At 25.9% G+C, this 16,862-nt stretch overlaps 1 protein-coding gene across 1 annotated transcript in view; it reads right to left on the bottom strand.

The window, feature by feature from the left end:
- The window catches only part of LOC107457018 (lachesin), a 221,079-nt gene that overhangs the window by 200,131 nt on the left and 4,086 nt on the right, over positions 1-16,862 (bottom strand). The window lies entirely within an intron of this gene.

Here is a 16,862-nt window from a genome sequence, read left to right on the forward strand (position 1 = left end):
TTTTTTCGTCTGCTTCAAACTGTGATAATGAAAATAAATAGTTGATAATGAAAATGAATTGCTCACAATATTTAAGGTTTACAAAAATTTTATAAGCTAAACTGGTTATAGATTCTCTATATTTCTTTCATGCATGGTCAATAAAGTTAGATTTCAAAGATAATATTAAAGATAAAGATAATATATATATATATATATATATATATATAAATAAAANGATATATATATATATAAAATAAGTGCACATTTTCAGCCCACTTTCACATGTCAGACTTTTATTTATTTCATGCTAAGAGATACATGATCATCTGGTAGTCTCATGCATGAAATTCTAATTTATTTAAATTTTTTATAGCATTTGAAAAGGTTTATAATAGTCAAATTACCTTTAATGATTTCACCGGTTGAGTTATTTGTAAGTTTGAAACACAGTATATATTGATAAATCTGCATATATTAGCTTTTAAAATCTTCATGTCACTTGGTGCTTGGTTGATTGTCTGAATTGAAAAAAAAATATTAGAGAAGGTTTAAGCGTATCGACGAAGCCATCTTATGACTTATGTATAATGACAATATCTAACAGCCGCTACTTTCTATTCGGAAAATGGTTTTTGAAATTTTAATCTTCTTGTTTAAGTTATCTACTGTTTCCTAAACCAGAACTGATGCTTCGCAATTTGAATGTTTCCGGAGTCAATACCAGTTGCTATTACAAAAAGTCGCAGTTGCACTCCTCTAGACTAGTTAGCAGTAATCATCCTTTATAAATGCTAAGAATTATATGGCGACCCAAGAGATGACCATAAAAATGTATTGTGAAATAATTTTAGTAGCAGTAACATCTCATTTTCTAGCATTTCGACATTATATAATCACTAATATTTTGCAAATGAATAGCCGATGATTTCAAATAAGTCATAGATAAATTATATTTTCGTTTTCGAATGAAGGAATTGTACAAAAATGACAGTTATGTGTGGAAAATTCTATGAAGACATGTATTTGCAATTTAAAGAATTATTTTTCAATAAAAATATATTCGCAAAAAATACAAAATTACTCCTAACTGAAAGTAACGTCAAATATTTCCTTGTTTGATAACCACAATATGAGTGAGTTTACTTATTTACTATTCTTTAAAAAGGATAATTACGAGTTAATGAGAGGAATTGAGTTCTGAGGAATTTAAATTTATGACATTAATATGTGTGCAAATTTAATTCTATTTAAATAAATTGCTTCCAATTTTATTGCTTCACTCCATATTCTAGTATTTTTTTAAAGTATATATTGATTAGCTGGAAAAATATGAAACAGGAATATTTTTCCTTTTTATTTTCACAAAATCGCAAAGTGATCATTTGGCGAAGAATTCTCACTTTCTAGTACTTCAAAGAATGTGCCTATTATTGATGTAATAAAAGTTGCTAACGCTTTTATTCTATCGGAAAAAGGAACAAGAGATCTTATATTTCTTATGACTTTACTGCTTTCGGTGGTTTATAACAGAAAGGAATTGATTTAACAATATGTTTTATTAATAATGATAGCGATGATGAAGTAAGAACTTTCGTTATCTTTTGGCATCGAGCTCAGTATTCAGAGATTTAATGGTTTAAGTTTTCTCACTAATACGCTGAAACGGCTTAGCAACCTATCTATTAAATGCGTATAAACATGATTCAGCAAACACGTAATGGGTCAAAAATACGAATTTTGTTACATTCTATATTGATCTAAAAATAAATTTACACGAGAGGAATCAATTTCTTTCTCTGTAAAGATTTCCAATAGTTAAATCAATATTCAGCTTTTGAGGGATAAAAAATAGACTATTATGCAGAAAAGACTCTTTGGAAAGCGCATTACAATGAAATTGCTCTGTTGTCAGATTTATTTCTATTGAGTAGCGTGTAGCATAAGGATAAAGTTAAATTATAACGTAAAATGTATTGATTTTATGTTTTATTAAAAATAGTTTCTGATCCATTAGCGGTACAAATTTCGCATCATTATTTTAAATTATGCCTCCGCCTCAATATTAATAATAGATTAGATTAAGACCACTAAAATAAACAGAGATGTCACTTTTATTTCAACGTTCCATATTTTCTACAAACATTTAAGTGAGTTAAGTTGAATATAATTTGATAATTTGAGTAATTCTGTCAGTATATATATATATATATATATATATATATATATATANGTAGTTAAAATATGAAACCGAAAGAGAATGTTTAATATATTTTGTTTGAAACAGTTTTGTCAATAAATTAAAATGCTAATGTATTGTTACCCGACTTATTTTAATGGGCATCGTAAATCATGGAGTGTTTTCGATATTTTTTGGAAACGATTTTGTAAATCCTCGATATTGGAAAGAGAGAAAAAAAATAGTATATTTAAGAAAGTATATAATACAAATAATACAATATATATGGTCAATATTTGTTATGGACCAGGTACCGAAATTCGCGATAATAGTAATTTTGCTAAGTGTTTTTACAAAGCGCGTGTTTTTACATCAAAATTGGTTATATGATTTACTGTTTAAATGATTTCATTCAATAATTAATGTTTTGATTTAATAAATGGAAAGAATGTATCTCTTAGTAAATTGATAAAATAAAATACTGGACTCAATAAAACTGCAAGTTTTGTAAGTACTTGGTTTGTTAATGTATGGCGCATAGCAAATGCTTGCATCTATAATTACTATCGTCTAATTTTAAAGCTTGCACAGCGTAATAATATCCTTCATTATGGAACTAAATATGTTCTACAATATCTAATTAAGCCTGTTAAAATTAATCATACTTTACTTTATCAGTTCAATCATTAAAATTGTCAATTCCATATACAATTTCTAGAAATCCTTATGATTTCTTCACATAAATAAATTATTATCTTTAGAGTATTTTGTTAAAGAACACATTGATGATTTTAAATATTTTTTATTTTTGTAAACTCGAGAGTTTAAGTGGTAAGAGACTGGTATGTTTATCGATTCAAAATGTATGAATTTAACTCAGGGTAAACAAGTGTATTTGGAAAATAATTTAATTATTTTTTTATTAAATAAGTCTTAAATAAAAAAATTAAGCCTAGGATTTATTTTCAAAGCAACAATCTTTGTTTATCTTAATTAAAACAAACACATATCTGTATGGTATTCACATGCATTTTTTTTTTTTGATTGAAGCCATAATAATACGAAAGCTAATTCGAGGTCAGTTGCTAAGATAAAAAAAAATCATATCCACCCCGAGACTTAAGTTCTAGCTAAAAAAAATTTAGTGGAAAACTGAAAAAAAAAATTAGTTAACTCATTTAAAATGCCACCCAAATTCAAATTTCCAACCTTCATCAAATTCAAAAATACCCATCCAATTCTATGTTTGCTTCACAACTTGGCATTCAGAAAAAATTGAAAATAACAAAATTCAAGAAATCTGGAGTTGATGAACAACATAAAAATCGATCGTTTCGAAAAATAACATTTTACACAATTCTTCCTTTTGCTGCTCTTCTTTTATCACCTTTTTCTCCTGCATCTCCATCTTCTGGAGGAAGAAGAGGAGATCCCTGTAAATGACCTTCTAAAAGTCCGAGCAAACCTCGCTACGTGCCACTTTGATTTTTATCGAGCAGAAATTACATCCTTTACCCTGATATGCCCCAGTATATGGTGAAGAGACATTAAAAATTCTAACGGGCACGCAGTTTTCTCCTTTAATGAGAGCCGACTGTAACCTGTAAAAAGACTGACGCTCCTCCTCAGGTGTGAAGTAGTTTTGTAGGGGAAAAAAAACTTCTTTTCGAAGCTTCCTTTGTTAATTTAACCTTAACTCTTTGCTGGGATTTTTAAGGAAAATCACTCAAAATTGCTTTTGATGAGATTGAAAAAGGTATTTTGTTCGAATAGGAGGGAATTTTCTGGTTTGGTTAGGGAATGGAAAGGGAAGATTTATAATGTGTAATAATTGATTGTGATTTGTCAAAAGCAGGATTTTACTCTATAATACTACGTATTAAGTATTCAGTTATTTTAAAATTCTCTTGCAGTATTTTAAATTATACTACTTAAGATTTCATAGGAAAACTATTTAATTGCTGCCCAGCTAAAGACATATTAGTTTAAGGAAAAATTATGATTTAATGATACAGGGAAATCATTTTTTTTTTACATTTTACAATTACTTTCTTCAATTTAATAATAAAAGTAATTTTCTCATTTTTTTAAAGTAGTTTCGTATTATTTTGTTCTAGATTAGTTATAAAATGTTCAGTTATTGTTATATTTTTTAAGACAGATTAAAATGTAAAATATATTTTGAAAAATATTAATAAATGAATATTTTTTTTGAAATGAAAATAGAAAGTAATATCATATAGCTAACTTCTATTTTATAAATATGCTTGATAGACGCATTGCATATGCGAAAATAATTATTCATATGCAAGTCATACAGACTTACATCTATTTATTAAAAATATGTATGTTGGGTTTCTCTTGCTAATTCGACACAATTAATTAATATTTATTTTCGAGAAAGTAGATTAAGAAGTATAGACTTTTGAACAGAGACAATCTTAATTTTTATACAATTTAAATTCTAATATTATTTTACTATAAATTAATGGTATTGGTCATACTTTTAGATTTTGTGTAACGGAAAATTACAAGAAAAATAATTTTTATCTCAGTTTTATTGGCTGCAATAATTTAATGTTTGATTTATTGACCAATATATAAAAAGACTATAGAAAGTTTTCATTTATGTTTTTTTTCTTAATAATTAACTTTATTCATTTTTTGTTTAAATTATTGTATGACTTACGTTTTAGATGTTATACTACATGCAAAACAATATAGACATTATCTGTAACTATATCATAATAGGAAATATCATATATGTACTTCACTATTTATTTTAAAGTTTAAAAAAAAAAGAAACTGTAGAAATCATTATAAAGTATTTTGCGGAAGAATATTACCTACATGGAAATACGGATTGTTGATGTAAACAGCAACATAAAAAGAAACGCCATTAAATAAAAAACAGCAGATGCATAAGAGTTATTGGGGTAAGAAAACAAATCACTTTGGCGAGAGGTGCGAACTTGGCGCTATAGAAAATCCTCCATGAGCCATTCTTAGGCCGCTGATTAAACGCCTTGCCGAAGTCAGCAGCTACTGAATACAGCCTGATTAACACTAGCAAAGCCTTGCAGCTTTATTTCTAACAAGCTTTTCTTCCTCTTTGCTGATTTTCTCACTGATGTTCTTATTTTTTGACCTCCTCGCAGGATGCCAATCCTAGTGTTTCAATCTATTTATTTTCACCAAAGTACTCAGCTAAAGGATTGCTTTGTATTTTTCGTGTTTCTTCACATATTTCTTTTTTTGTTGATAATTTTTTTTCTATACCGGAACATATTGAGTAGGTTTTTCTTTAGCAAAAGTAGAACGCTGATAATAAGTTCATAGCTATTAAATAATTAATTAAAAATAAAACTTTATAAGTTAGAATGGTATGTTTATTTTTATTTAACTTTTAAGTTTTGTTATATGCAGAATTGCTGTAGAATAATTATTATGAGAAATATTATAATCAATTACGTTTGTCGCTTTTTGTAAAAAAAATGACATTTATATATGTTTTAATTCTTCCAGTTACATCTAACCTAAATCAGTAGTTAAAATATAAAACCGAAAGAGAATGTTTAGTTATAGAACAACCTTTATTATTCACATTTATTATCACAAAAAACAGTTATGTTTATTTTAGCTATTTCTAGTTCATCTAAATAATCTATTATTTTTCAACTGTTAAATAATTTAACTTATTTTGAAAAGACCCTTAACAATGCATTTACAAATAATTAAATATAGGGAGGGTAGTTATAGAATAAATTAAATATTTTTTTAAATATATTACGTAAAATATTTGTTGATGTTTCTTGATAAATATTGAAAAAGATTGTTATAAATACTTGCTAGATTTCTTTTCATTTTTCTGTATGCAATTATAAAGAAGATTTATTCTCGCATAAAACACCCACTTAAAAATTTTAAAGAAATTATAATAAAAAAAAATTAAAGATTCAAAGAAATTAAGACTTAATTATAAATATTTTTATTTAATATAATAGACAAAAAAACATTTTCATTTATTTTGAGNTAAATATTGAAAAACATTGTTATAAATACTTGCTAGATTTCTTTTTATTTTTCTATATGCAATTATAAAGAAGATTTATTCTCGCATAAAACACCCACTTAAAAATTTGAAAGAAATTATAATAAAAAAAAATTAAAGATTCAAAGAAATTAAGACTTAATTATAAATATTTTTATTTAATATAATAGACAAAAAAACATTTTCATTTATTTTGAGTCGAGATAAAATGTATAGTTAATTATTATTTGCTAATTATTCCTTAAGAAAAGTTAGTAGTTATCGTAAAACTGAGAATTCGATAACTTTATTTACACTTAAAATTATAGTAGAATACTTTTTTCAAGATTCAAAATTAAAAAAATTATTTATGAAGCTCCAAATATTTATTCATGAGTAATTATTATGAATGTATATTGTGTAATTCATTTTCTTTTTAAATTTTAAGAAATTAAAGTTTTTCAGTGAATAAAATTGTTTTTTAGGTTACAGCAAACATAAAATAAAGTTTGGATATGAAATGTTTCCATATAATTTTAAGAAGTAGATAAGAATCTTTTGGATGCAAATAAAATATCAATACTAGATAAAGATAAATAACTGATTCTTGAATATTAATGAAATCTTCTAAATAATATTTTTCACAAGTTTTTCGTTGAGCAATTGGTATACTTCAAATCAATTATTAAGATATGCACTAAAATCACAAATTATATAATAAAATTTTGTATCAGTTGTTGAAAGTATCATTTTATTAAGCTTTACAAATCACCCAAAGTTCTTGTGAATAAATTAGCACAATTTTATCTTAATATTCAAATATTTCAAACTTAAAACTACATATGTATAATACTTATAAAAACCTATACAAACTATACACTAACTCTTATTTATTATTTTTAAATTTTTAGATTTTTCTACATTAATCATAGAATTTTTGAGTTTACGCCAAGCAATTTCTCCTAAGCAAATATTAATACGTAATTAAAATTTCTTCAAATGTCTCTTTTTTGTTCATAACTTTTAAAAATCTTCCAACAATTAATCAAACTACAGATTTGTATGTTTCTACTGTCATATATAATTCAAGTGTATCTTGCTTTACAATACTAATTTGCCTGCCTAATTACGCAGCCTTCATAGAATGATGATGACTTGAAATCAAGCATAGCGTGACAGGTAATTCAGAATATTAAGTATTATGCGTTTCCTGCTTAATTAGATCAGCAGAAGGGTAAATGCAAATACATCATTTCCCATTTCATAACATTTACATGCATGTAAACAAGCAATATATGTAATTTTTAGTTACAATTCAATTTTTTAGTATTTCCATTTGTTATTTAACTGCAATTTTATTTTCTTACCAATTTTATTTATTATTTTTACTTATGTATGCATTTTAATTTATTATTTTGTATTTATTATTTAATTAATTGTTATTCTATATTTAATTAATTTATTGTTATTCTATATTGTTGTCTCTATTATTTAATTAACTTATTATTTTGTATTTATTATTTAATTTATACATTAATTTCTAATATATAGTGAAATTAATTACATTAGAAATATTTTATTATTAACTTATTATTATTTTTAAGTAATAATTTTATGAAGTAAAATTAAATCATTTTATTCATTATATATTACAACCAACAACATTTTAACTTACAGATTATATAGCTAACAGTCCTTATAACTAAAGGGAAATATGTCATACATCTTAAAACATACTAAACATACAAAAACAATTCTTATTATAGGTTTGAGTTTAGAATGATAGCGGAATCAGTTTCCATTCTTTCTTTAAACTTGTACACCCTAGTACAGAAGTGCATTAAACCAGGTACATATTTTTGGCGTCCATAACTTATTAATTGGATATTTGATTTCCATAATCCTTTCTGGAATTATTAACTGAGTCTTCTGAAGCAATTGTCACACCTTGAATTTTTATATTTAATACATTAAATTGTAACTTGCATCTATTATGTTTATATTACTTAATAATCTTCGCAAAAATAATTTATGTAAATCCTAAAATGAAAGTATGTAAGATACTTATACTTTTTTTATTTTTTTAGCATTTTTTAGTTATTTTTCGTTCACAACTTAACTTATTCATAAATGTTTAATATATAATGAAATTAATTATTTTAGTAATAGTTATTTTTATTTATTTATTATTTATTATATACGCAGCAAATTCACAAAAAAACATTTTTTTCCTTCGAATATTTGGATTATATTATATTTTACAGTGTCTTACTTTCTAATCATTTAGCTAAAGATTTCTTACAAAGTAATAAAAAAAATACTCCAAAATTTAGTGATGTTAATAATTTTATTCGTTACATATTACAAATGAATATAAACATCTTAACTAACAGATTATGTATCTACCGTACCTAAAACTGAGGTTAAATCATACACCCTAAAAATGTTTTTGTTTTAAAGGATTGCGAAGCATAATAATAACAGAATCAGTTACCATTCGTTTCAAAGTGTATATCAAATCTCTTTTTCTTTCAACGCATTTTGTAGCTATCAATGAATACGCGACTACTTTTTCAAAACAGCGTAAATAATTTACTATCTACTTCAGCTGTTAAAATTTAAAAATAAAAAAAACATCTGCGAAATTGTCAAGAATTAAGAACTTCTTAGTATGAAAACGTAAAATTTTATTTAAAAAAATATCAATTATTTTGTATATAATAACATGAATAAAAAGTATTCTTTAGCTACCATAGTTTTCAAGCGATTATTTTGTATATTATAACATGAACAAAGAGTATTCTTTAGCTACCATAGTTTTTAAGCGATTATTTTGTATATAATAACATTAACAAAGATTATTCTTTAGCTACCGTAGTTTTTGGTTACAAACCATAAGCCTTACACTTTAATCTACATTTGAATTATAGCAAGCTAGTTCAATTCCACATTTATACTACCAAGCAAATTTTTATTTAAAATGTGAACTTTTTCTTGGGGTTTATTTCCACCAAAGTTTGACTTTCAATCAATCACATGCAGATTGGTTACAAACCATAAGCCTTACACTTTAGTCTACATTTGAATTAAGGGAAGCTAGTTCTATTCCACATTTAAACTAAGCAAATTTTTATTTAAAATGTGAATGTTTATGCCCTAATTATTTTGACATCTATAAAAGGTGTGAATTCAAGCACATTTGATCAGCATGACGATATTTTGGACTACATATGTTTTATACAGGTATTTCTGTCAATTAACAGAAATGTTTTTCACCTTTTAAAAAACAGTAGTAGTTGATTATTCATTTTTAGAATCAACGCTAACATTTGATATACATAAGGAATTTGAAAGCTGGATTATTTCTTTGATCGCTTATAACATTTTTCCTTACTTTTATTTATTTTTTTAAATTCGTTTTATTATGGTACTATGTCAACAAGTCAATACTCATCAACGCAGAGACAGGTGGTAGTAAACAATGGATTACTCAGATTCAGTCATATTATATGAAACCTTTAAACGGATGCCGATGTTCAACAAAGCCAAAAACGTCATTTACCAGATAAACAGTCTCAAAAATATTTACAACAGAAAATATTATAACAAAAATTTAAATATAAATGGTGAAAAAAAATTTAAATCAAAAATTATAAAATTTAATCTAGTTGGAAAGAGAGTTGGTGAACAATTTAGCTGTTCTCATAAAGTGTTGAGGAGTTCTGACTTTTCATAATGTGGTTTAAAATAAGTACTTATTTAATCATTCATTTGTTATCTTTATGTCGACAAATACATGAAACCGAATATCTTGAAAGAGGGTAGAGGAAACTATTTATTTGACAAGAAAACATAGAAAAAAAGTGCTGTAGGTAACTAAATCATGGCATTGAAACAATTGCAAAACATAAAACGCTTAAAAACATTCAAATTTCAGTTGTGTTACATATTTTATTTCTGCATCATATTGAGTTTAGAATTTCATGATATATTTAAACTAAGCAAAATGGCCTTACAGTAAAATTCTGAGTAATTGAAATTATATATATATATATATATAAATCAGCATACAAATTGCCATACATTCTATTTCGTTCTTTTTTAAAGACAAATAACGAAAAAGAAACAAAATGTGTAAAAAAAATACATTTAGTTCTTATCAAGCAACGAACATCTATCGTAATTTTACAATAATGCAGCTTCTTACAAAAGATATGAACGGTCGAGCAAAGGCGCGTATTTGGCAGTTTTGTGATAAGAAAAGAAGAATGGATATTTGCCAAGGAACTCCTTTTACCAGACAGAATGCAACAGCATTCAAATGAGTATCAAGTTCTTAACAACAGAAATTCGCCACTTGAAAGAGTTCCAACATCTTGTTCTTCTCAATCATATAACGTTTTTTATTGCATCAGCTGCTTTTTCTATCAAACCATAAATGACTGTATTGAGATATATTTCTGAATAGAATTCGCTATTTATTTTACATCAGCATTTCCTCTTATATTGTGAGAAAAAGCTAAACAGTTGAATGTTTGATTTTATTTATTGCGCTAAAATACAAACGTTTAGTAAAGCGATTGTTTATTTCTCCCACATAGAAACTTGACAATGATTTATCCAGAAATAAAAATTCTAAATTTATGATACAATAAATAGACAAATTCTCTCTCAATAAAACAAAAATAATGCGTAGCTCATGATGGTATTTTTGTTCCTTTCAATTGTGGTATGCAAATTTTATTAAATCAAAAGAGAAAGGTCATGAACTCAGCAACATGTTAAATAAGGTATATTTATTGTTTAAAATTAGAAAACTAATTTAAGACAAATATACAAAGAAAAAAAATAAATAAGTAAAAATAAAGACCACAAATAGTTTTGTTTTGCAGTACAAATTATTGAGAAAAAGGTATTTTTGAGCACCCAAAACAAATCGTTCTGACCTGTGGATGAAATTTTATATATATATATANATCTTCAGCTGACCACATGAAACCGTGGCCAGTTAATTAAAAAATTGCTTTTTATATTTTTATACTTTGCTTTCTCGTTTTTTTTCTTTTTTTCAGGTAACTGTGTCTGGTAGCTATTCTGATGAAAATGAGGACATTTTGTTGTCAGGATCGCCGATTGATGTAGGTTTCAATACCATAGTGTAACAACTGCGAACATTGCGTCATCCACCATCTTGTAATATTAAAGGAAGTTGCATCATCCTCTTGACATTGAGAGGCGCCAGCCAGACCAGAAGGGGAAGTCCCGCAAGGAAACTCCCGAATTTATAATTAACTCTTACTTTATACCATAGAACAATCTAATTCTTAGTCACATGCATTCCGGAGACCACTGCGAGAAGGCAGCTCTCACCAAACATGTCACTGTTATATCGTTCCATCCTTTTATTTCTATTAAATTGTTATGTTTATTAAATTATCGTCATCATTTACTCCTATGCTGCACTATCTCCCACATATATATATTAGTTTTAACTACAAGCTATATTTTGAGGTTCCGAATTCAAACACAGGAATATATTTTTCTGAATAAACCTGTTTTCTTATTGAATGATTGGAAATACTTGAATCTCATAATATAGAGAGTAGTTGTAATCACTAAAATATGGTCCAAATGTTTTAGTCTATTAATTATAATACCCGCTTTATTTCAAAACATAGATATTCAAATTTTATTTTAAAATAAAATCCGGGAAAAAATGAATTGTAAATAAAAATATTTTTGTTATAATTTTGCATTAGTGAAAAATATAATCTCCGAAATGACTAACCATTTATTGGTAAAATGGATTAAATATTGCAAAATGCATGACAAATGAAGGTTGTATTCCTTTTAATGCTCAAAAACAAAACAAACGCAAAAATATATCTTTCAGCATAAGTAAAATATTGAGCATTAAATACATTTCAATATTTTTATAAATCACAAAAATATGGTTCCAATAGAAAAAACAGTTAATTACAATATATGGCTATTTCAACTTATAGCTATTCAAGTATTTATTTAAAATAAAATACGAGGTTGAAATGTATAAGTGCCGAAGAAGTATTAAATAGTTTTAAATTCGAGAAAAAATAATCAACTTACTTATTATGGAATAACGAGTTTTATTTAACTTTTTCATTATCTCTATCATGCTTTTATTTTTGTAGCGAAATTAACTGAATATTGCTAAATGCAAAACAAATAAAGCTTGCGGAAATCGCAAAAATATGATTTCAATAGTTCAGATTGTCAGTTACAATATTTGCGTATTTCGACAAACACAACTTTAAAATAAAAATAAGAATATTAAGTGCATGAAATTAATTGTTGGTTACTAAATGCATGACAAAAAAAGTTGTACACTTTAAGTGGTCAAGAACTGAATAGTATAAAATATAGCTTGTAATTCATTCAAAGTAATATTATTACTGATAAATTTATTCTCATAGTTTTACATTTTTACACAACATTTTAGCAAACATTATTTAGGGGCTCGTTTTCTAAAATACAAAATTAAAATTAAAGATTGTTACTTGTCCGAGTGAAATACTTTTAATTTTAAAGATATTAAAATTTGTCTATATAATTGCATGTCTGATTGAAATTTGAAAGTTTTCCTTTTATTTCCTGCAGTTCTAAAGATATAAAACTTATGTGGGATGGGTGGATTAAAATAAGTTAATGTACTATAAATGATGATGTCCAAGATTCGGCTTTTAATTTCCAGGACAGGATTAGTAACTTCTAAAAATAATACGTGCATTGCATACCCATTAAAGTATCAAGTAAATTTATTCTAACTCATCAAGTATACTCATGTAAGATTCATAGTAAACTCAGCATTTCTGTGCTCGTTTGTAAACTTATCAGTCACATTTTGAATATCTAATATTCGTAATAACATAGGTATCTTTAAAATTTGTTCAGTAGGAAATTTTCTGCGAACAAATCGTCCAAAGAATATGGTAAATTACGTATCAAAAAAATGGAAAATCTAAAAAATTGAAAAACAAATAAAAGAATCTAACGAATCTAAGTTTCTATGTTAAGTTATTAGAAAATCCACAAAGTGGGAATTTAAAAGTTATTCAAAAGCGAATTTTGCTTCGTAACTTCTTTTTGAAACGATTAAGTACAAAAGTGCATTAAACCAGACCCATATTATTTCTAGATATAATAATTAAATTAGATATTTAGCTCCTATAATCTTATCTAGAGTTATTAAGCGAGTATTCAAAACCAATTGCCACACATTATATATTTATACTTATTACATTAAAATGTAACTCATGTCTACATTATACACATTAATTAGCAATCTCCGCTCAACTAATCTACGTAAATCGTTAAATAAAGGCATACGAGATGATTAAACTTATTTTATATCTATTTGTAGAAGTTTATAACATAACTTTTGTTTTGCCTATATCAATTGTTTCATATTATTTATTTTTATGTAGAAAATCCTTTCCCACAAAGAATTGAAAGATTCTCTGGTAGAGTCAGGTTTATTGCAAAGTATTTCTTTGAAAGAAGAGCTACATATTTTTCCACACAAAGAGTTTCTTTTTTCATCAACATTTGTCATCGGAATCTATTCCAGATCTTTATATATTAGCAAAGAAAACCTGGATTAGTATATGGAATACACTTATACATATTTTTCGCTTTTTACAAAACTTTCTAGTATAGAATAAACATTTTTACACATATCGCTTAACTTATTATATTTAGTTTTTGCTTAATTTGTACACAATCTTTCAACTGCATTACTGCTTCACTATAATTCATGGCTAAAGATTCATTATTACTCATATATATATATTTACAAAATTTTCTGGTATTAAATGTAAAGTATAAACTTTGTATCAGATGCTCTGCTGTTGGAGCTATACGTAAATAAAAATGTCACTTTACCAGTGCGTAAGAATTTTCAGGAACTTACATGACAATTTTTTTATGTTTAAAAAAAACAAGTAAAACAATATTTTCGATTTTTTAAAAGCATTATAAAAATTTTAACCAAAAATCCCAGATTGCAAGAAATTTTACGATAATTCCTGTAGTTTGATTTTCATTTGGGTTTTACAGGAAGTTTAATTTTTTAAGCTTAATTTATTACACTAGAAATAATAGTATGACAATCTTGTTTCCTTGAAGATTCAATAAAGTCATTCAAAAGGATTCACAAAAAAATCTCTTACTTATTTTTTACTGTATATCTTGTTTTTCCTCTCTTTTTTTAATATTTAACTGCAGTCAGGCTCTCAAATGCAACTTTTTGTTTGCGTTGAAACCGTGGTGATCTGGCGAACCTTCACTTATAAAGTATTGAAGAAAGTATATAAGAAATGCGCCAATTAACTTTCTTTTAGTAATGGTCATAAAATCTAAGAAAACACCGATAAGGTGCATTTATTTTTAGTTTGAGAAAGCTTTTTACTTTTCATTTGCGACTGATAATTTATCCTCGATTTTAGATGTTTTTTCTAGCTTTGTTTCGCAACAGCAGATTCAATATCGATATAAAAAGATTTTTAATGCAAGCTTAATGCGAATCTCAAAGCGCGTACACCAGCATATTTAAATTTAACATTGTTTCATTATATTACTGTTTAACACTGTATTTTCAAATCCTTTATATACCTTGTTGGGCTTTGTGATGAAGTTTGATGCGGATATTAAAATCAACGTTACACTGTTATCTGTGATATACTTGAGAATTGTATCCTTAAGTAGAATGGTCGAGTATTTCTCGGAAATTTCCTGAAATATTTATTCCGATTTAAAAATTCAACATTAAATTACTGGGTTTTTATGATAAAAATTATATCTCAGTTTTGCGAGTCTCAGCTTATAGAGAAACAAATTTTTTTATTTAATGTGCATATCTAGATTTTATGCAAAATGTCTCAAAAATTTTATTAATCAATGTAGCATATATTGAAAATAAATGAAGCTATTTGATGAAGAAAAAAATTGAAACGCATTTCAGAAATGAAAGTTAAATTAAAACAAAGTATGAATTTATTATCAAGACTAGACTTCACACAGCAAACATTGCAATGATTTCATTGTAGATACCATGAATAAAATATTATGTTAGTTAATTCAGAAAAAAAACAGCGAAAAAAATCATTGCATAATAAGAAGGTTCGTAACTTTTTTTAATGATAATGATTTTTTTAGCAAATATTATGAACAGAGAAATTTTTTAATTTTATTTCTAGTGTTGGAAACGAATTGAATATTTCCGTTTCAGAAATATTTTTAAATTTAAATGCTTTCAAAATATCAGATTGACTACAAGCCAGGAATGCTGCAAGAATGTAGAAAATATGATTTTACCTGACAAATCATATCATGTTTTCAACAATAAATGTATTAATATATCTACTTATTAATAAACACATTAATGAAATATATTAATGGAATATAGTTATTAATTAATTACTACTTAAGCCAGACATCTACTAATTAATATCTATTACAGTTTGATAGTTACGTTAGAAGTAATGATGTTTGAGATATTTTGAGATAAATAGGCTGAATTAATTTTTTTCCTCTAGTTTTAATGCAGAATTTTTAAATTTTGATTATAAAAGTCAGATTGATAATAAAATAATTGAAAAAAATCTGTTTCTAAAAATAACTTTTTTATTTGTGCCAAATCAGGTTATAATGTGTTTCAAAAAATATTTATTTTAATTAAGTTACGTAAATAAAAAAGCGCTGTGATATGCAGCGCACTTTGAAGTTTAAAGTGCTGTGTAAGTTTGAATGGTACAACGATGTTTATGTTTGGAAGAGTAAGTTATAAAAAAATTTTGTAGAGTTTATTTAAAATTTTCCCATTGAAAGTTACTTTCTAGACGCATGTGTTGTTGTTGTTGTCGTATGCCTTTAAAGCAACCGGTGCGGTTGTTCTTGTTCAACGGTGACTATTTACTACACTGGGAGTTTTCGGGGGTCTTGGAGTTAACTACATTTAGTAACTAGAGTTAAACATCTTCCGTAACTTCAGCTAAACAATGTAATTTAAACTTCTAGCGCATGTGTTAAACTTAGAGTTTTGCTTTTGATAAGTATTCCGCATTATTGACAAATGTAAAATTTATTCAGATCTGAGTGTAAAACATACTTTGAGAACATTTAGATATCGACTGATTATCATATAACAAATAAAAATAGGTTAAACATCCACGTACACTGACATAAAAATTTAGTATCGTATCGCAAAGTGGTAAAGTGCGTGGATAAAAACATTAAAAGGTAATGATAAATAGTAAAACTCTAAAAATGGTTAAAAAATTAATATTAAATTTAGTAACCATTATTATTAACCATTAAATTTCTATTAATTTCTCTATTTTGCTGGAAGTCACAATTGTTCTAATTTCGAAGAGGTTACTGCTACGATGATATATATTCTGAGCAAAATTACTTGATCCATATAGTTCTAATGTACTAAATATAATGATGATATCTTAAATTGACTGTAATTTGTGATCAATGCTAAAACATATTTAGGAGTTTTAAAAATTCTAGTGTTAGATTTATATATATTATGAATTTTTTGAATTCTTGATAAATTCTGAAATAGAATATATATATATATATATATATATAAAGTTTGTTTGCATCAACAGCGTCCGATAAATAGGTAACAAT

The sequence above is a fragment of the Parasteatoda tepidariorum genome, chromosome 3 (genome assembly GCF_043381705.1).
Source record: "Parasteatoda tepidariorum isolate YZ-2023 chromosome 3, CAS_Ptep_4.0, whole genome shotgun sequence".
Lineage (NCBI taxonomy): Eukaryota > Metazoa > Arthropoda > Arachnida > Araneae > Theridiidae > Parasteatoda > Parasteatoda tepidariorum.